General features: G+C 35.9%; 1 long non-coding RNA gene across 1 annotated transcript; it reads left to right on the top strand.

Moving 5' to 3' along the window:
* The first annotated feature begins 7,890 nt into the window (after nucleotides 1–7,890).
* LOC117344402 lies at nucleotides 7,891–9,833 on the top strand. The gene is made up of 4 exons (XR_004536175.1): nucleotides 7,891–8,413; nucleotides 8,527–8,597; nucleotides 9,164–9,326; nucleotides 9,679–9,833. It is a non-coding gene; the product is annotated as an uncharacterized LOC117344402 (long non-coding RNA).
* The last annotated feature ends 12,784 nt before the right edge of the window (nucleotides 9,834–22,617 follow it).

Genomic DNA, 22,617 nt, shown 5'->3' with positions numbered 1-22,617 from the left:
CTCCGACGTGTATAAATGGTTGACATGTGGACATTACAGGGTAGCCACTATAACATATCGTACACTACAAACATCTTAACATAGCCATTACAAACAAGTGGATCAAGACCTGTAATTGATGGGTTTTTCATTCTCCGTCTTCAACATTCAATTGGAATCAATATCTCACATCCTTTCTAATTTTTCTGTATCAGACGTTAAAATGTGATTTGTTTAATCATTTATTTCCTTTCAAATAGTAACGTATAATAGTTCAATAATTGAGAACTTCTGTTTTGATCGCTATCAACACATCAAATCTCATTTATAAAAGTGTACATCTAGCCAAATGTATTTATACAAATATGTCTGGAGTTTAATATTAACTTAAAGAGATACCCCGTGGATTGTCATAATTAAATCCCCCGTGGATTGTCATAATTCCCCCCCTGGATTGTCACAAATCCCCCGTGGATTGTCATAAATCCCCCATGGATTGTTATAAATCCCCCTAGGGTTTGTCATAAATCCCCCGTGGATTGTCATGAATCCCCCGTGGATTGTCATAAATCCCCCGTGGATTGTCATAAATCCCCCGTGGATTGTCATAAATCTCCCGTGCATTGTTATAAATCCCCCTAGGGTTTGTCATAAATCCCCCGTGGATTGTCATGAATCCCCCATGGATTGTCATAAATCCCTCGTGGATTGTTATAAATCCCCCTAGGGTTTGTTATATGAACCTAGTCAGCCCTTGGATTGGTTATTTATATCCTGGGGTTGCTATGAGCCAAAATGGTTTCATGACCTGTTTCTACACGATATTTTGTTTTAAAAGGCACCGTCTTCCGCACATAAGTCTGAAAAAACAGTCTGTTTCTACCAACAAATGTTTAAAAAATATTGAATGCGCAACAGGAAACAATTTTGCTCTACAGAATTTCACTCAAATATTGACAATAGTCTTCATTGTATTCCAGTAAAGGAAGATCAATCATCGTTTGTGTGTTTGACTACACAGGGTGACCGATGAGGCAGTAAATAGTCCCTTACATTGACAAATGATTCTGTAATATCTTCTATCGGTAGTTAATTTCTCATATTTCTTAATTTCTGAATTTTCCATGAGTCCATCACAGGAAACAAATACAGTCTATGTTAAAAAGAGGCAGTAGGATTGATACTAGTGACAGTAACACTGTCAGATTTTCTGTACAACCCCAGGCAGGTCAAGGGAACAGCAAGTCAAACAATTTGCTTTAGAAACAGCACAATTTAACACATATTGGTTTTAGAAACAGCACACTATAATTGGTTTAAGGAACAATTTAATTTATTTTAGGAACATCAAAACACAAAATTGGTTTTAGGAACAACACAATTTGTTTATATTAGGAGCAGCACAACATATATTATTGGTTTTTAAGGAATAACACAATGTTTCAGTCACAGCACAATACAGAATTTGTTTTTAAACAAGAGGCCCATGGGGCCTGTATCGCTCACCTGGTTGGATTTGACCAAATGTCAAAATAATGTTCATGTTCAATTTGTTAATACATTATACAAAAATGTACTCTCTGAAAGACCATATGGATTATTTTTTACAACATAATGGTGTTTAAAGAAACTAAGTCCCTTAGGGTGGGGAAAACCCTTTGGCCTATGTTTACATAAGAATTGTGTTTATCCCTTAATGCCCAGCGTTACTATACATAGTTATGGGATTGAGGGTCACAGTAACCATTTATGCAAAATCTGTTCCCCCATCACCACGGATGTTTCTGACCAAATTGGGTTCAAATCCATTTAAAACTCAAATCTCTATTTCCCCTATTTGGCCCCTCCCTTCAGGCCCCTTGGTGGTCAGAGTCAATATTTATATAAACTCTCTTTCCCCCTTCCCCTAAGAATATTCCAGACCAAATTTGGTTCAAATCCATTAATAACTTTATGAATAATAGCGATTTAAAGGATAAACCCCTATTTCCCTATTTGGCCCCGCCCCTCAGGTCCCTTGGGGTTCAGAGTAAAAATTTATACAAAGTATGTTCCCCTTCTACCAAGGATGTTCCTGACCAAATTTGGTTCAAATTCATTCATAACTTTATGACTAGTAGCGATTTAAAGGAGTAACCCTATTTCCCCTATTTGGCCCCGCCCCTCAGGTCCCTAGGGGTTCAGAGTAAAAATTTATGCAAACTCTGTTCCCCTTCTGCCAAGGATGTTCCTGACCAAATTTGGTTCAAATTCATTCATAACTTTATGACTAGTAGCGATTTAAAGGAGTAACCCTATTTCCCCTATTTGGCCCCGCCCCTCAGGCCCCTGGAGGTTCAGTGTAAAAATTTATACAAACTCTGTTCCCCTTCTGCCAAGGATGTTACTGACCGAATTTGGTTAAAATTCATTCATAACTTTATGACTAGTAGCGATTTAAAGGAGTAACCTTATTTCCCCTATTTGGCCCCGCCCCTCAGGCCCCTTGGGGTTCAGAGTAAAAATTTATACAAACTCTGTTCACCTTCTGCCAAGAATGTTCCTGACCAAATTTGGTTCAAATTCATTAATAACTTTATGACTAGTAGCGATTTAAAGGAGTAACCCTATTTCCCCTATTTGGCCCCGCCTCTCAGGTCCCTAGGGGTTCAGAGTAAAAATTTATACAAACTCTGTTCCCCTTCTGCCAAGGATGTTCCTGACCAAATTTGGTTCAAATTCATTCATAACTTTATGACAAGTAGCGATTTAAAGGAGTAACCTTATTTCCCCTATTTGGCCCCGCCCCTCAGGCCCCTTGGGGTTCAGAGTAAAAATTTATACAAACTCTGTTCACCTTCTGCCAAGAATGTTCCTGACCAAATTTGGTTCAAATTCATTAATAACTTTATGACTAGTATCGATTTAAAGGAGTAACCCTATTTCCCCTATTTGGCCACGCCCTTCAGGTCCCTAGGGGTTCAGAGTAAAAATTTATACAAACTCTGTTCCCCTTCTGCCAAGGATGTTCCTGGCCAAATTTGGTTCAAATTCATTCATAACTTTATGACTAGTAGCGATTTAAAGGAGTAACCCTATTTCCCCTATTTGGCCCCGCCCCTCAGGCACCTGGGGGTTCAGAGTAAAAATTTATACAAACTCTGTTCACCTTCTGCCAAGGATGTTCCTGACCAAATTTGGTTCAAATTCATTCATAACTTTGTGACAAGTAGCGATTTAAAGGATTAACCCTATTTCCCCTATTTGGCCCCGCCCCTCAGGCCCCTGGGGGTTCAGAGTAAAACTGTATACAAACTCTGTTCCCCTTCCCCCAAGGATGTTCCTGACCAAATTTGGTGAAAATCCATTCAATACTTTATGACTAGTAGCGATTTAAAGAAAAAGTTGACGGACGCCGGACGCTGCACCATGGCATAAGCTCACCGGCCCTTCGGGCCAGGTGAGCTAAAAACACATTTAAATACACAATTTGCTTTAGTTTGGTTTGGTTTGGTTTGTTTTTTGTCCTATTAACAGCCAGGGTCATTTAAGGACGTGCCAGGTTTTGGAGGTGGAGGAAAGCTGGAGTACCCGGAGAAAAACCACCGACCTACGGTCAGTACCTGGCAACTGCCCCACGTAGGTTTCGAACTCGCAGCCCAGAGGTGGAGGGCTAGTGTTAAAGTGTCGGGACACCTTAACCACTCGGCCACCGCGGCCCCCATTTGCTTTAGAACATCACAACACACAAGTTGCTTTAGAACAGCACATAACCACACAGCACAAACACACATTTTGTTTAAGATCAGCACAACACACAACTTGTTTTAAAACAGCACAACACACAATTTGTTTTAAAACAGCACAACACACAAATTGTTTTAGAACATCACAACTCAACATTTGCTTTAGACTAGCACAACATACATTTTGTTTTAGATTAGCAAACAACACAAACATTTCAGGAACAGAATTAAAAGTAAGATTTGGGAATTAGGCTGTAGATAATGTACAAAATCAAAATTTCAAATAAGATGGTTTTGGAGATATCAAGGGATTCTATTCATAAGTTAAGTGGGTTTTTATATTGCAACCCTAAGGATTTCCTCTACACAACTATACATAGCATTATAACTATACTGTTCCGAGATTTCCCCAATATGTTAGTGGACACCATAATGAAATGAAAAGCACTTGAGAAATTATATGTGTATCCCATCATGGACCATAACACAAGATTGGTTTACATTTTATGGCCGTCCTGTCACTGACAATCGAGACATAAACAGACATCCATAAACTGAATTCCATCAACAGTGCAGAAAATTGGCTAAACCTCCAACAGCAGCAAAGGATCACGCCTTAGTCTATTCATCTTCGTCCCATTTTTAGCCTATCGTCATAGTAATCAAATATAAGTGCCATCCTAATGTTTTTCTTCTCTCATTCTCAACGCTTCACATACAACAAGAGAGAAGGGGATAGACCTGCTAGGAAATCTGAAATTTATACCACAAATTGTAAATGATCCGTCAGGATCAATATGGAGGCCAAAACGTTCATTCAAATACCGCTTTTACTCACTGAAGATTTTATCCGAACGATTTTCTTTATCTGTGAGTTTCTGAATACCCAGTTTCACCGACAATCACATTTGTGGTTTCTGATTGCAGACCTGCAAAGGAGAATTTTCCAAGATTTCCGACAGATCTTGGAATAATGGCTTACCTAGAAACTTAATTTTCTCGGTATCTGATCGCGATGGTCCAGGCAAATCTCCACAATCTAACCCTTAGTCGAGGAACTCTTCAAATACCAGATACCACACCATTCTTCACAATCGTCATAACAGTGACAGATAAGACAGGATCAACCAACAATATTAATCATTTATATTCAAAATGGCTCAAATTAAGCCCAATTCATAATTCGGGGCCGTTATTCTTAAAGGTCTGTATCAATAGCGTATGATTTCACCTCATGCAAAGAATTAGAAGGCCTACAAGTATGGAAACATTTTTGAAGTGAAAATCCACTGGGACTCCAGCAATCAGACTTATACACAATTTACATAAATGGAATATGGCTTCAAACGGAATGTAAATAGCTCTCCTCCTGGAAACAGATGTTAGAGTAGTAACCTTCAGGAAATTGGGCTGTATTCTTACCACATTAAGCTTATAAGAATACCTTCGACATTCATAAAGTTCTTTTGTGTAAATTACCAATTAAATCCATTCTTCAAACACTGTTGTTAAGTGTTATCATCGGAAGTACCCTATCAATATTCCATTGAACTTCTAAACAAAACAAAAAAGGCAAAACAAAAAAATTAAGAAAATTTATGTCTTTCAACCTTGCTAGTGTTCAATTTGTCCCCTAAGGTGCAATTTCCATTATTAACGTACTTGATTAGAAGGAACATAAAAAAGGCCCAAAGGGTACACAAGTCATAGCTGTAATAATTTAACACCTTAGATCAGAAAAGAATTTTTTTGTTTTTCACTTAATTACCTGCATGGGGCCATCGTTATGGGACTCTTCGTGGCATTAGTTTCACCTTCAAACATATAGCCAATGTACAGCTTAATTAACAGAGGCATTTACATGATTGGCTATGCAAGTATGTAATACAGAATTTATTAAATCAGTTCAATGATTTGATATGCCACCAGCCTTTATGTGAGTGGCATAAGAAATTATTTAACAAATTTAACAAATTCCATATAGAAAAACATAGATAGGTGTGTGAGATTTTTATTTATGAGTATATGTGAAAACATTCAAATTTATTTCTATATAAGACAGATGAATTTCAAATCCGATGGTATAATTTTATGGTCGCGAAATAAGCGAAAATTTCCACGACACGAACATTTCCACTTTAACAGCAATTCACTTTGCAATTCTTCACTTCGTGTTATCAGTGTTTATTCAGGAAATTAAAGCAAGCTTCAGGTTATTAAAGACTTTGAGGATGCACACTTCTAAAGAACAAGTATTTGATGAAACTAATAACTGTATTATCAGTACAATGGCACGGCCTGTAGATCTGTATAATGTTTTGAGGTCAAAAGGTCAAAGTATATCATTAAAGACTAAACTTCATTAAGAAACCCTTATCAATTTGCAGCATGGACTGCAATGCAGCATATGCTGCAATCATGCTGCTTTTATGCTGGCATCATGCTGCTAGTTTCACAGCATGATTGCAGCATGTGCTGCATAGCAGCATGGTACCATGCTTCTGTACAGCATGTACTGCAACCATGCTTTAAAAATTGAGGTAATTGAATATCTGAACTCTATCATGCTGCAATCATGCTTTGTCGACTTAGTTAATTTATCATATGCACTGTATCATGCTGCAACCATGCTGCAATAACTTTGCCAGTTTGGATATCAAATCATATCATGCTGCAATCATGCTGTGTGGACTTGGTAAATTTATCATATGAATTGTATCATGCTGCAACCATGCTGCAATAACTTTGTCATTTTAGACAGGATATGTACCATGCTGCAACCATGCTGCAATAACTTTGCCAGTTTGGATATCGAATTATATCATGCTGCAATCATGCTGTGTGGACTTAGTAAATTTATCATATGAAATGCATCATGCTGCAACCATGCTGCAATAACTTTGGCATTTTAGATAGGATCTGTACCATGCTGCAACCATGCTGTATTAACTTTGCCATTTTAGATACAAACTGTACCATGCTGCAATTATGCTGTATTAACTTAGTTAAGTTAATGAACTGCACCATTCTTTCATGTATTAACATGAATTGTTTAAGTTGAAATGTGTATATGCTTGGCCATTCTGCATTAGCTTAAAAGGGCATTCCTTTGTTTGGACATCACAAAATTTCTGTGGGTGAAATGTAGGTCCAAACGAGGATCCAAAATCTAGGACCAAATTTCCCAGGTACCAAGATTAACCTAAACAATTATTAATTAATAAAATAAGATACAGAAAATTAACAAAAGTTGGTATTAGATATTTTAGTATCTTTTTTTTAATTTTAAATAAAATATAGAAAATTTCCAGGTATCAATGGTGATAACAAAATAATTTTTAAAAACATGTTTGTGTTGCAGAATTTCCTTTTTATACTTGATCAGTACCACACATATTTATTTAAAATTCAATAACAATTATTTTAATTAAGTATTTCGTTTATAAGTATGTTCTTTGTTAGTATAACGGTTCACAGCTTTTAAATGTGATATTTTGTCAGCTTTCACTTGTAGTTCTATCTCAGAAGGAATTAACTTAAACATTGATGAATGTTGCAAGTTAGTACATTCGTGTGACGACTTAAAACTCATCCCTATAAAAATTTCATTCAAATTTTCAGAGTTTAGATCGTTTTTTGAAGAACCAGTATATTGACTTTTGCTTCGATTATACACTTTTTATCGGAGATAGAATCAGTCACTTTATCCAAACACTGACATAAACCAAGACGTTGCCATTTACCATGCACCAGCTTACTACCAGGTAGCCATACATGTAACATGTTCGCCAAAACAAAATCGGGGTCACTCTACCAACAGTTACACATGTGCTTGGAATAACGCTTTTAATTCAATCAAATAAGATTAAAATCACCTGCTCTTTGTCTTTGTATCGCATACTTTCTGGATATATGCGGTGTTAAGATTACATCTGATAATAGCATACGAAATCACGTCGTGTTTGACACAACATTCATCGCTATAAACTCTAATAAACATGTGTCGAACTTATGTTGTCACTCGGACGCTTCCTTGTAAAACTATATTGAAGTTAAGCGCTGTGATGATCTCGACCTCGACATAAGTTTACTAACAACAGACGATATTCCCGTACTTTAATCTGAATTATTTGAAATCGTGAACATAAAAAGAAAACGTGCATTGGTCGGTTCCTCGTCTGAAAATACATCCATATTCAACAATAGGCGTATGACAGACGAGGCCAAAACCTCTGGTCAGATTACATGTTTATCGTTCGGTTCACCTATGACCTCGTTTGTTTACCTTGCTCCCGAGATGTGACGAGAGTGCTCCTCGAGCTCGTGCGATCTAAATGTGCACGATGCAAGTATTAAATACTGTAATATTTATCTTAAAAGTATGACACAATAGAAGTTTATGATTTAGAATAAAAAACACACACAAGTAAAAATGAATCGTGTTAATCTCTGGCAGTAAAATATTTATCCCATGATGCAACACACACGAGTTTAGCGGGAAGTCTGATAGCCATGTTTGAATTCACCGGATGTTTATTTCCAGAAGAAAAGTATAAACAAACACGACGATAGCCTAAAAACGAAGTTTGTTTCCCGTCTTACTGAAGAAGATCGACTTACTTCAAGTTACCGACGAATGAATATCAGCTTTCTCGTTGTTTTTGACGACCGATGCATATTTTTACCGACAAACATCGTTACGAGACAGGGTAAGTTTTAATTATATAATCTTCTTCACGTTCTGACATCGTTTCACATTATACGACGATGAATTTGATATAGATCTATTCATATCAATAATACCTAATTATTTATTTTTCAGGGTTTTGATGATTAATTTATCACAGATTACACGGCCGAAGGAAACGCAGTACCGATCCATGTGTTACAATCGTAAGTTTTCAATTTTATTAATTTATTATTAACGATCTTCGGCCCGACTTTAATTGCATTTTTTCCCCACTCACTCAACCCTTGTTATGATTATGACGTACATACGTATTTACAAACAATGGTGAGGAAAATTTGTGTTTTGGATAATGAAACCTTTCGTGAAAGATCTTTACCTCCACATTCTTTTGAGGATCGATGTTTGCAGATTATTGCATCAAATTGAAACGATTAAATGAAATAGGTGAATTAAGATGAATTATAAGTAAGTAACATTTTTTTATGTATAGTATATTGCAGTTTCACATTGATATGAACTGATGGAGAATTCGGGAGTAGCTTGATTTAATTAATAATTAAGTCATCCTGGCAAGTTTTATTTTGTAGCTTTGTGTGGCTGGCTTAAATTTTCTTGATAAAAAGGCTTCCAAAGCAAACATAATGAAAATGATAGCAAAGTGATCATGAAAAGTACATAAGTTAAATACATACATTATCTTCAAAAACTTGACAATTATTCTAATTTTGAAATAAAAGAATATTCTAAAAGTCTTTCTTTCTTCCAACAGAGACTGAGTCTTCATGCAGTACATTCTGGAATGAGGAACACCGCATGCATTGTGGTCCAAATTGATGGCATTGACTTAACACAAAGCAGAAAGGAATGAAGAAAAATTAAGAAGTTTATGTTTCACATTAATTAAGATTATTCGAGATATGTTATCTGTCGAGGTATACAACATTTCCTTTCATAATAAAAGTGTAAACATTAATATATATACAAAAAAAAATCATGTATATAATCTAAAAATCCTTGTTAGTTATTTGTTGTACTAGCAAAAAATATAATATAGTCGTCTCAAGCTTGGTTGTATTGAAATCCCCAGGGACAGTGACAGAGATATATCACTACAGTACGTGCTACATCAAACAACACACCATTGTTCAAATTGTCAATCAACATTTCATTTAGTCAGTATTTAGAATTGATTCCAAAATTATGATAATCTTTTCACAGTTTATTAGAAATAATGTTAAATTCGATAGAAGTCTTCGACTGTTGCTTGTTTTTGTTTGTTTTAAGTTCACGGACACACATGAAAACAGTTTCCAGTACATCTGGGCTACTTCGAGGAAACTACGTATACTGTCTGAAATCAGTCTTGTGCGTCGGTGACAAAATGTATACATATCCTACTTTAACTCTGCTGGAAAATATTATTTTGTACTATTTTAGAAGAAAAAAAACCAGAATTATAAATACATACTGTAGTATGTACTGACATTGAACTTGTATATCTTGTTGACTATTTTTGTTGAAACAAACCACTTCTAGCTAGGATGAATTGATATTAGTTGTATTTGAAAATTGTACTAGAAAAAGATAGCTGTGTTGTGTATGTGATGGAAGTTTTGAGAAAAAGAATATAAGAGGCAAATAAAATAAGTACCATGGGTAAATTAGAATTAAAATTTGTTTTGTCACATTCTCATTTCATTGATAAGTTTTAAATGTTTGAACTAGAAAAAACAGCCTGTATGAAAAGTTTTATGCCATGTTAATTACCAAATAAAATGTAATACAAAAGTATTCTTCAAGTTTTTATTGCATGATTTTAATTGATTTTGTAAACCATGCTGCCATGAAGCATGATTGAAGCATGATCCCAGCATAATTTGCATAATTGAAACATGCTGGCATCATGCTGCAGACCATGCTGGGATCATGCTGCAGACCATGCTGGCTTCATGCTGCAGACCATGCTGGGATCATGCTGCAGACCATGCTGGGATCATGCTGCAGACCATGCTGGGATCATGCTTCACAGACCATGCTGGGATCATGCTGCGGCCATGCTTCCTTAAAGCATAAATGCAGCATGATCCCAGCATAATTTGCATAATTGAAACATGCTGCAATCATGCTTTAACTAGTAAGAATATATAGTGAGGTAAATTAGGCACCATGCTGCAGTCATGCTTCATTCATGCTGCAATTCCATGCTGCATTCATACTGCATCTATGCTGTGATCATGCTGCAAATTCATAAGGGAAGACTGATTTGGTTTGATTCAAGCAAAAGGGCTCAGTTTATAATTGTAGATTTTATTTTTTCAGACAAACAGAATCCTTCATAATCAAATACTAATTTTGTTCAAACATTAGGAAAAGGGCCGATTTATAATCAGAGACAAAATTGTTAAAACATTGGTTTGATAAGCAAAGAAAAAGTACACAAGGGCATTTTGATTCAATGTCAATTGAATCTATAGGTACACAATGAATTTTATAACACTCAAGCAGAAGAAATTTAAGAGCCCAAGAGATTTAAAAGAATTATCTTTTCAAAGAAGTAAACCAATTGTATAATATTATCTAAAATGGACATGAAACCATAAACTACTTCATGAAATAGCTGGGAATAATTTAATATTGTGGGGTCAAAATTTGTAAAAGTTCATGAAAGTATTGAACATGATAAAAAGGACTTGTAAAAGTCCGGTGAATGTTTCACAGGAGATGTACAGCATACAAGGCAGATGGAATTACAACTCTGTTTATTGAATCAGTCCTTCAAAAGCTGTCTCCAGACAAAGGACGGATTTTGAGAGAACAGCTAACAAAGTTATTACCAAAGTCTGGCTAATATAATTTCCGGAGCCTCATTTTCACTAAGACATTTTGTATATATATGGCTAGTATTCGGCATTTACAGTCAGCTAGTTACAGCCAGACTTGGTTGTATTATCACCATCTAACTCGGCTGACCGGAAACGGCAGTGCAAGATAATGAGTAACAATTCAATATGTTCCTGTTACAGATGGCTAGTCCTGGCTAATCACGTTTTCTCAGCATATTTGCCTAACAACGTCAATTTCTCACAATAAATGTCAATAACATCATATATGTTGACATATCCAATTGGTCGGGGTCAGCAAACTGTGAAAGTTTTCATGCCACCAATCCAATCTTTTTTTCTACCTCCAGCATGATTTTGGTAGAGGAATATTTCTCCTGTCTGTTTTGAGACATGATAAGGGCTGGATCTATAACTACAGCACTTCTATACAGTAAATGGCAACCAAGTCAAACCAATTTCATGAAAACTCTTGTTCCATCATTCTCCCAACATTTTTCTTTTGGTAGTTCATTAGTATAGCTCTATAGAGGGGCAAAGTTAAATGAAACTTTCCTCTATCTTCATGTATACATTATACACATGTATACATGACAATGGCTTATTGAAAGTCTGTGGCTTCTAGAACATTACAATGATTTTTGGCATTGGATACATGTGGTAGGTCATATAGATATCTAATAAAAAAAATTACCAGGGCTTTTTCTCACTTGTTAAAAGATGTTTGGGATGGGGCCTTTCCGTCTCATTTTGGGAAGAAAATTAGTGAATTGGGAAAGATTTTGTAGGTGTAAACTGCAAATTTTGGGAATTTGGCTTAAATATGAAATAATTTTAATTGGGAATGGGGCCCATTAACGGCCCCAATAAGTACTCAGAAATAGCCCTAATTACCCACATCTTCAACCCCTAAATATGTAGCAAGCTCAGGTGGGTTTAAAATTTGCCTTTTAAACTAATATTCTAAAAGCCATATCAACCTTATAATGACTTATAATGGTTGATCTATCAAATCATTTAGAAGTGACCTGCTTTAACAATTTTAATAAGAATTAACAATTTATATCAGAATACATTAATGTATACCCTTTAGATCCTTTAGACTACATGTAAGTTTGAGATGCTTCTTTTTTTCTACTCAGGTTGGACATCATTTAGATGTGTTTGAAATTATCCTTTTAAATTGAGAATTTAATTCAATATCTTGACTATAGAACAGTTATAAAAGATATGTTAAAATTCATAATGGTCCCTTCAGGCACCTGAATAATAAAGTGTAAAATATATCAACATACAAAATGGCAACTGGTGGCCATCTTGAATCAAGATTACTGTCATTCAGAAAAAGAACCCATACTGAATAATAATGTGTTAAAATTTCAAGAACATCACATTAGTACATTTATTGAGAAATAGTTCTTTCAACATACATCAGATGTTAAAATCCAAAATATTGGTTGGTGCCAATATTGAAAATTTCATCAAGTTCAAAAGGTGAAATATGAATATAGGTTTCATAAATATGAATATAGGAACATGTCCGTTTAGTTTCATTTGTGTGATACTCTGATGCTCTAATGTTACCAGTACAATTCTCAAAAGACTAATTCTGAGCCTATATTCATACAAATTCAAGAGTTTAATTTCTTCAGTTGTTCCTGAGAAGGATGGCAAATGGCAAACTTCAAAATATAAAAATTAAAAATGGTGGCAGCAGAACCTGAAAATCTTGAAAATGCGTCAATTGTAGAATTAAGATCAAGAAGATTCAGTAGTTTTCAACATTATACATGTTAACAAACTTCAAATCCAAACCCAAGGTGGCTGTTGGATCAGATGGTCATGGAAAAAAAACATAATTAACTTGTACATTCAACAGGATATGATCAAATCCCATTTGACCACGAATTAATTTTGGGTTGCTAATGTCAGCTGCATTTTGGGATTATCATTACACGGTATAAAAGTCATCAAATGGAAAGAGGTAGCTCAGATCTATAAACATTGCTGCAAAATTTATATCTCCATAGAAACATGATTCTCTATTAGGCAAATTCTACATGCGATTCGAACTACTTAGAATTTTACTAATGGTAAGGTTATCAGTAATCCTGAAGTCTGGGTCTAACGCAAGAACTAAAACAGACATTATCTCACAATTTAATGTTAAAACACTTGTCATTTTCTTTTTTGTCGGGTGTTTTATGAGATAGCTTTGGATTTTTTTCCCCCTCATTTTCCCATTTTGATATTAAAAGCAAATTTGAAAGAAAGGTTGAAGTTGACCCTGCTCTGGAATCTCAAAATTAATGAGATTAATTTGTAAATTGTGAATAGGAATGAAACTAATTAGGAAGCTGAAGATTAGGTCTTTAAATCATTCTACCACATCTTGAAGAATTCTTCTGTTCTAGAACTTAAGTCTGCTCACCACTGATTCCCACTGATTCCCACTGATTCCTGACATAAAACGACCAGAAAATCAATGGCCTAACATCATTGATGAAGACAGTAAGATATATGATATTCGTTTTTAGTTTGAATCCATAAATAAAACTCATTTAAACCTTTAAATATTACACTCTACTAGTAAAAACAGATTGAAGAAACAAACAAAATCTGACAGTGCCGCTCTACCCCTGTAGTCACTGTATGACTTATTTAAGTGTATTCAATGTCTTCACCCATCTTTGTATCCCCAAAATATGGGCCAATGAAAACTTTCAGGCTACATTTTTTCCCCTATCAAAATTTCAAATATTTTTTTTTGTGCTCTTAGTGTGCTTGTTCACAAAACCATACAATTTGGGTATTGTTCAACGTACAATACACCTCCCCTACTGGTCCCCGCTAAAAATTGTAACAGCACTAGTGGCCTTGAACTTGACCCCCAAAAAAAACCCTCAACTCAAGCTTGTTCAAGATACAATATGGTCCTTTATAAATTTGTGATGTTTGATCAAAATTCCTTAAGAAATGAAGCCTCTATGCAGTGCTGACAAACTTTGGTGAAGAGAAGGGAAACCTATAACAACAATGATGGGGTATAGGTATGTCCTGGGCACAAAAAATTAACAAAGGGCGATAACTCTGTAAATAACAGGTCATGGTACCTTGCACATTGTTAGTATGCACCAAGTTTCATAAATGGCAAATAAATGCTCTGGCCACAGAAGTCAACCAAAGGGCAATGACTTTGTAAAGAAGGGGCTAGAGAAGCTAATTATAAGGGATGTGTGCCCTGGATCAAGAGATTAATTCAGCTACACTGGAATGCCTTGATCTAGATTAAAGATTGTCATTTGTTGATAGAATTTGAAGACCTTTTGAATTGCATTGTTTGGTAAATTCATTAACCATTTAGATACATGTATGAATTCATTAAGGTGTATCTTATCATTTACCTGGACAGTTAAAAACAGTAATTAAGTTGAAATTACAGTATATACTTAAATATTGAAGTACATTAAAACCTCTGTTTGATTTTGTTTTATCAAATTTTAATTTGACACTTACTAACAACCATCAAATGACTAGAACAACAAGAGGCCCATGGGCCTTAACGGTCACCTGAGATTTGAAATATTTCAATTAATTTAATTGACCCTTTTTGGCCCCGCCCATCAGCCCCTAGGGGTCAGTCAGGGCCAACATATGCATATTATCAAACTTTCATCCCATGCTGAAAATGTTAACCAAGTTAGAATGAATTCCAATAGAAATCAAACAAATCAGTCAAAAATGTGATTTTTCCTATATAAACTATAGTAAAATTAACCCCCTCCCCAGGGGCAAACTTGTGACCCCAGGGTCATGAAATTCATATATTTAGTAAAGCACCATAAGACCCTACCACCTATGAAGAGTATTTGATTCTACCTTATTTGGATCTTGAGAAGAAGATTTTTGAAATTTCAGTCAATTTGACCCTTTTTAGCCCCGCCCATCAGCCCCTGGGGGTCAGTAAGGGCCAACATCTGTATACCATCAAACTGTCATCCCATGCTGACAATGTTTACCAAATTAGAATGAATTTCAATAGAAATGAAACAAATAAAAGTCAAAAATGTTATTTCCCTATATAAACTATAGTAAAGTTTACCCCCATTCAAGGGGCAAACTTGAGACCCCAGGGTCATGAAATTCACAATTTTGGTAAAGCACCTTCAGACCCTGCCATCTATGAAATGTATTTGATTCCACTATATCTTAGAGTAGAGAAGAAGATTTTTGAAATTTCAGTCAATTTGGCCCTTTTTACCCCACCAATCAGCCCCTGGGGGTCAGTTAGGGCCAACATGTGTATGCCATCAAACTGTCATCACATGCTGACAATGTTTACAAAATTAGAATGAATTCCAATAGAAACAAGAGGCCCAAAGGGCCTGTATCGCTCACCTGGCTCTACAGCAACTTTGAAGTTGATTGAGGTCATTTCTACAGATACTATGCTGATTACCTCTTTATTCAAATATCATCGTAATACCCATGTGACCTTGAATGAAGGTCATTTATTTGAACAAACTTTGTAGCCCTTCACCCCAGCATGCTACAGACCCAATATCAAGTCCCTGGGCCTCTTGGTTATTGAGAAGAAGTCGTTTGAAGATTTTAGCCTATTTGACCCATGTGACCTTGAATGAAGGTCAAGGTCATGTATTTGAGCAAACTTTGTAGCCCTTCACCCCAGCATGCTACAGACCCAATATCAAGTCCCTGCATGGGCCTCTTGGTTATTGAGAAGAAGTTGTTTAAATGAACAAGAGGCCCATGGGCCTTAACGGTCACCTGAGATTTGAAATATTTCAGTTAATTTAATTGACCCTTTTTGAACCCACCCATCAGCCCCTAGGGGTCAGTCAGGGCCAACAGGTGTATACCATTAAGCTGTCATCCAATGCTGATAATGTTAACAAAGTTCGAATGAATTCCGATAGAAACCAAACAAATAATAGTCAAAAATGTGATTTCCCTATATAAACTATAGTAAAATCTACACTCTCCCCAGGGGCAAACTTGTGACTCCTGGGTCATGAAGTTCATTACACTAGTAAATCACTATAAGACCCTTCCACCTATGAAGAGTATTTGATTCTGTCTAATTAGGTCTTGAGAAGAAGATCTTTGAAATTTCAGTCTATTTGACCTTTTTTTGCCCCGCCCATCAGCCCCTGGGGGTCAGTCAGGGCCAACATGTGCATACCATCAAACTGCCATCACAAGCTGATAATGTTAACCAAAATATATAGAATGAATTCCAATAGAAATCCAACAAATAATAGTCAAAAATAGGATTTCCCTATATAAACTTTAGTAAAGTTTACCCCCTCCCCAGGGGCAAATGTCAGACCCCAGGGTCAGGAAATTCACAATTTTGGTAAAGCACCTTAAGACCCTTCCATCTATGAAGAGTATTTGATTCCACTATGTCTGAGAGTAGAGAAGTAGATTTTTGAAGTTTTTGTCAATTTGACCCTTTTTAGCCCCGCCCATCAGCCCCTGGGGTCAGTCAGCGCCAACATGTGTATACCATCAAACTGCCATCCAAAGCTGATAATGTTAACCAAAATATATAGAATGAATTCCAATAGAAATCAAACAAATAATAGTCAAAAATATGATTTCCCTATATAAACTATAGTAAAGTTTACCCCCTCCCCAGGGGCAAACCTGAGACCCCAGGGTCAGGAAATTTCACAATTTTGGAAAAGCACCTTAAGACCCTTCCATCTATGAAGAGTGTTTGATTCCATCATATCTGAGAGTAGAGAAGAAGATTTTTGAAGTTTTTGTTAATTTGACCCTTTTTAGCCCCGCCCATTAGCCCCTGGGGGTCAGTCAAGGCCAAAATGTGCATACCATCAATCTGTTATCCCATACTGATAATGTCAACCAAGTTAGAATGAATTCCAATAGAACTCCAACAAATTATAGTCAAAAATATGATTTCCCTATATAAACTAGAGTAAAGTTTACCCCCTCCCCAGGGGAAAACCTGAGACCCCTGGGTCAAGAAATTCACAATTTTGGTAAAGCACCTTAAGACCTTTCCATCTATGAAGAGTGTTTGATTCCACTATATCTGAGAGTAGACAAGAAGATTTTTGAAGTTTTAGTCAATTTGAACCTTTTTAGCCCCGCCCCTCAGGCCCCTTGGGGGTGGGGACAATATAATTCACAATTTTGGTTGACCTTCAGCCTTAGAAGCTTCCTGCTCAATTTCATTGAATTTGGTTTAGGGGTTTTGGAGAAGAAGTCGAAAATGTAAATTGTTTACGGACACACGACGCACGACACAACACAAACAGATCGATCAGTTACGGCATATAGTCAGAAAAATTTTGGAGGTTGCATGCATGGTTACATTCAGAGACCAGAAGTCCATAATTGAAGTCTCCTGTCATTTTTGTACTAATAAAACGCTATATATATATCGGTCAAACCAAACAGATCAGATCCATTCTCTCTATAACCTTATCACATTAATTCACTCTCCAGGGTTCCTATTCAACATGTGAAATCTTGTATTGGAATTTAATTTTGCTCCTTCAGAAACGTAATAAACAGGAATTCAATTCCTTAGCAATCTAAACCCCAATTCTTAAAAAAGTCAGGTTTTTTTTATATGACAACAAGGAATTGCAAGGAGTTTGTTTCTACTGAGCTTTGCCATGATATTGCTATTCCTTTGAGATGAAAGTGAACATTAATAAACTTCGGACACCAAATCAGTGAGATTTATCGCCTTCTCCCCAAAGGTCATAACGATATAATCAGAATGTGGAGAAACAGAGGATTTATTTACTGGTGTGGGTCGAATCATCAACTTCTACAGTCATCCAACAACCTCACAGCTACCAGTAATTACACTGTCCATTTGATTTCAATAACAAAAAACAAATTTGTTTATCATGTACGTCAGAGATACAATCTGTAAAATTGGAACAAATTACATCAAGAGGTGTTTTTAAAACTTTAATCGAAATTTATCACTGAAAACATTGACAGCAAAAAAAATTGTTTTGCATTGGATTTGACAACTACTCCTCAAAACAGTCAAAGCATAAACACTTTGATTATTTCTAATTAGAAAAATTTGATAAAGTCGGAAATCAATTTGTCTTCACAATGTGTAGTTTCCATGCATGTACATTGGTATGAATGCCCCCAGGCAAACAAAGAATAGGTTTAATTTCAGCATGTAATCAATATATAGCTAATGGCCACTCTAAAGTAAATATTAGAGAGGACTTTGCGCCAACAAAATCTCATCTCAATATTTACCCCAAAGTCCGCTTGTCGAAATACTGTTTGCTCATTCCAATATATAATACTGCAAAAGTTTCCGAGGATGTGAGTACGGCGTAGAATCTTACACAAGTAAGTGTGATTAAAAGCTTCCTACAACAGGAAACTTGTGATTATACACTTCAGCCTCATCGAACTTTGACGCAGTATGATTGAGTTTTTTTAACCACTCTGGCACTATTCAATGTTTTCATGACTTTAACATTGCTCTCCAGACACAGTAGAGTATTTCATTCTATCACTGTACCTTTTACACGACATTCTCGGCTTTAATAATCAGACTCCGATTCTATTGAATGTTTTCATCTTATTACTATCACAAGACTTCAGGGACAACTTCCCCTGACACAGAAGTTTGAGCTGATACAAATGGCTTCCATTAAAATGAGTCCATGCACCTTTCTTACTTTATAACTTTGTAATTCACTTTGGCAAATTTAATAATTCTAATTCTATTTTTTTTTCCTCTCTTTTATTTCTACAACATTTAAAAAAGCAGCAGAATTTAGTCCACTGTTACACCAGCAGAGATTTTTTCATACTTTGCTTCAAAAACCCTTAAAATAAAGAATCTTAAAATCTATATGGTAACATAATTTAGCTGACAAGAACTGAAACACTCAGATGAAATGGGAGTTTTATAACAACAACAACAACAAAAGAACAATGAGGATGCTGATCATCAGCCTGCTTTGTCTAGTTATAATCAAGCTCCATCATTTCAGTAGAGCTTTATATAGCCCTGCAGATACAAAAGATCCCTTATCAATTTGCAGCATGGACTGCAATGCAGCATATGCTGCAATCATGCTGCTTTTATGCTGGCATCATGCTGCTAGTTTCACAGCATGATTGCAGCATGTGCTGCATAGCAGCATGGTACCATGCTTCTGTACAGCATGTACTGCAACCATGCTTTAAAAATTGAGGTAATTGAATATCTGAACTCTATCATGCTGCAATCATGCTTTGTCGACTTAGTTAATTTATCATATGCACTGTATCATGCTGCAACCATGCTGCAATAACTTTGTCATTTTAGACAGGATATGTACCATGCTGCAACCATGCTGCAATAACTTTGCCAGTTTGGATATCGAATTATATCATGCTGCAATCATGCTGTGTGGACTTAGTAAATTTATCATATGAAATGCATCATGCTGCAACCATGCTGCAATAACTTTGGCATTTTAGATAGGATCTGTACCATGCTGCAACCATGCTGTATTAACTTTGCCATTTTAGATACAAACTGTACCATGCTGCAATTATGCTGTATTAACTTAGTTAATTTAATGAACTGCACCATTCTTTCATGTATTAACATGAATTGTTTAAGTTGAAATGTGTATATGCTCGGCCATTCTGTATTAGCTTAAAAGGGCATTCCTTTGTTCGGACATCACAAAATTTCTGTGGGCGAAATGTAGGTCCAAGCGAGGATCCAAAATCTAGGACCAAATTTCCCAGGTACCAAGATTAACCTAAACAATTATTAATTAATAAAATAAGATACAGAAAATTAACAAAAGTTGGTATTAGATATTTTAGTATCTTTTTTTAAATTTTAAATAAAATATAGAAAATTTCCAGGTATCAATGGTGATAACAAAATAATTTTTAAAAACATGTTTGTGTTGCAGAATTTCCTTTTTATACTTGATCAATACCACACATATTTATTTAAAATTCAATAACAATTATTTTAAGTATGTTCTTTGTTAGTATAACGGTTCACAGCTTTTAAATGTGATATTTTGTCAGCTTTCACTTGTAGTTCTATCTCAGAAGGAATTAACTTAAACATTGATGAATGTTGCAAGTTAGTACATTCGTGTGACGACTTAAAACTCATCCCTATAAAAATTTCATTCAAATTTTCAGAGTTTAGATCGTTTTTTGAAGAACCAGTATATTGACTTTTGCTTCGATTATACACTTTTTATCGGAGATAGAATCAGTCACTTTATCCAAACACTGACATAAACCAAGACGTTGCCATTTACCATGCACCAGCTTACTACCAGGTAGCCATACATGTAACATGTTCGCCAAAACAAAATCGGGGTCACTCTACCAACAGTTACACATGTGCTTGGAATATCGCTTTTAATTCAATCAAATAAGATTAAAATCACCTGCTCTTTGTCTTTGTATCGCATACTTTCTGGATATACGCGGTGTTAAGATTACATCTGATAATAGCATACGAAATCACGTCGTGTTTGACACAACATTCATCGCTATAAACTCCAATAAACATGTGTCGAACTTGTGTTGTCACTCGGACGCTTCCTTGTAAAACGTATATTGAAGTTAAGCGCTGTGATGATCTCGACCTCGACATGAGTTTACTAACAACAGACGATATTCCCGTACTTTAATCTGAATTATTTGAAATCGTGAACGTAAAAAGAAAACGTGCATTGGTCGGTTCCTCGTCTGAAAATACATCCATATTAAACAATAGGCGTATGACAGACGAGGCCAAAACCTCTGGTCAGATTACATGTTTATCGTTCGGTTCACCTATGACCTCGTTTGTTTACCTTGCTCTCGAGATGTGACGAGAGTGCTCCTTGAGCTCGTGCGATCTAAATGTGCACGATGCAAGTATTAAATACTGTAATATTTATCTTAAAAGTATGACACAATAGAAGTTTATGATTTAGAATAAAAAACACGCACAAGTAAAAATGAATCGTGTTAATCTCTGGCAGTAAAATATTTATCCCATGATGCAACACACACGAGTTTAGCGGGAAGTCTGATAGCCATGTTTGAATTCACCGGATGTTTATTTCCAGAAGAAAAGTATAAACAAACACGACGATAGCCTAAAAACGAAGTTTGTTTCCCGTCTTACTGAAGAAGATCGACTTACTTCAAGTTACCGACGAATGAATATCAGCTTTCTCGTTGTTTTTGACGACCGATGCATATTTTTACCGACAAACATCGTTACGAGACAGGGTAAGTTTTTATTATATAATCTTCTTCACGTTCTGACATCGTTTCACATTATACGACGATGAATTTGATATAGATCTATTCATATCAATAATACCTAATTAATCATTTTCCAGGGTTTTGATGATTAATTAATCACAGATTACACGGCCGAAGGAAACGCAGTACCGATCCATGTGTTACAATCGTAAGTTTTCAATTTTATTAATTTATTATTAACGATCTTCGGCCCGACTTAAATTGCATTTTTCCCCCACTCACACAACCCTTGTTATGATTATGACGTACATACGTATTCACAAACAATGGTGAGGAAAATTTGTGTTTTGGATAATGAAACCTTTCGTGAAAGATCTTTACCTCCACATTCTTTTGAGGATCGATGTTTGCAGATTATTGCATCAAATTGAAACGATTAAATGTGTAGTGTCTCGGGCCAAGTTGACCACATTGTTTACGCCGCCGGAAGTGCGTGACGGTCAACTGGCCCGTGTCAGGTAAAGATCAACCCCGTGAACCGTGTAAGCGTCTCTTCACACCTGGTCGGCCGCGGGACCACACGTGTGTTAGACGTCCTCTGTTTTTAACGGAGCCAGTATATCTCTACGTAAGTAGTGCCAGTTTCCTTAGTGCTCTGGGCTTTTAGCTAGGACACTAAGCCAGTATATTCTATTGGACATGTATTCGACTGCTATATCATCACCTTATCCTGACCTGTCCAGCGACCCGTGGTGATATACAGTGACTTCCACAGTGAACCATTCCACGTGCTCTATAGCGAGGTAACTTAGCTTGTAGTGTAACAGCAACGTTACTTTAATGGTGTCAGCAGTATTGGCTAGCAATTGATAAATTAATGCATTATATTCTTTTAATCATGTGTTTATCAATTTTTGCGCAGTTTTCCTGATTTTTCTGTGGTTTCAATTACGATTTTATCGAATTGTTCCTCAGCCAGCAGTCACGTGGTTTCACAAATTCATGATACCGTTCCTGTGTGTTATTTTATAATACGAGGATTAAATTTGTATCATTTTTATTGCACAACATTATTCTTAACCACATATTCCAGTGTTATTTTATAATACGGAGTATTTTTTAC

This window comes from Pecten maximus, chromosome 15 (genome assembly GCF_902652985.1).
Source record: "Pecten maximus chromosome 15, xPecMax1.1, whole genome shotgun sequence".
Classification (NCBI taxonomy): Eukaryota; Metazoa; Mollusca; class Bivalvia; order Pectinida; family Pectinidae; genus Pecten; species Pecten maximus.
The sequence above is the reverse complement of the archived record's forward strand: the minus strand, read 5'-3'. Positions and strand labels throughout refer to the sequence as shown.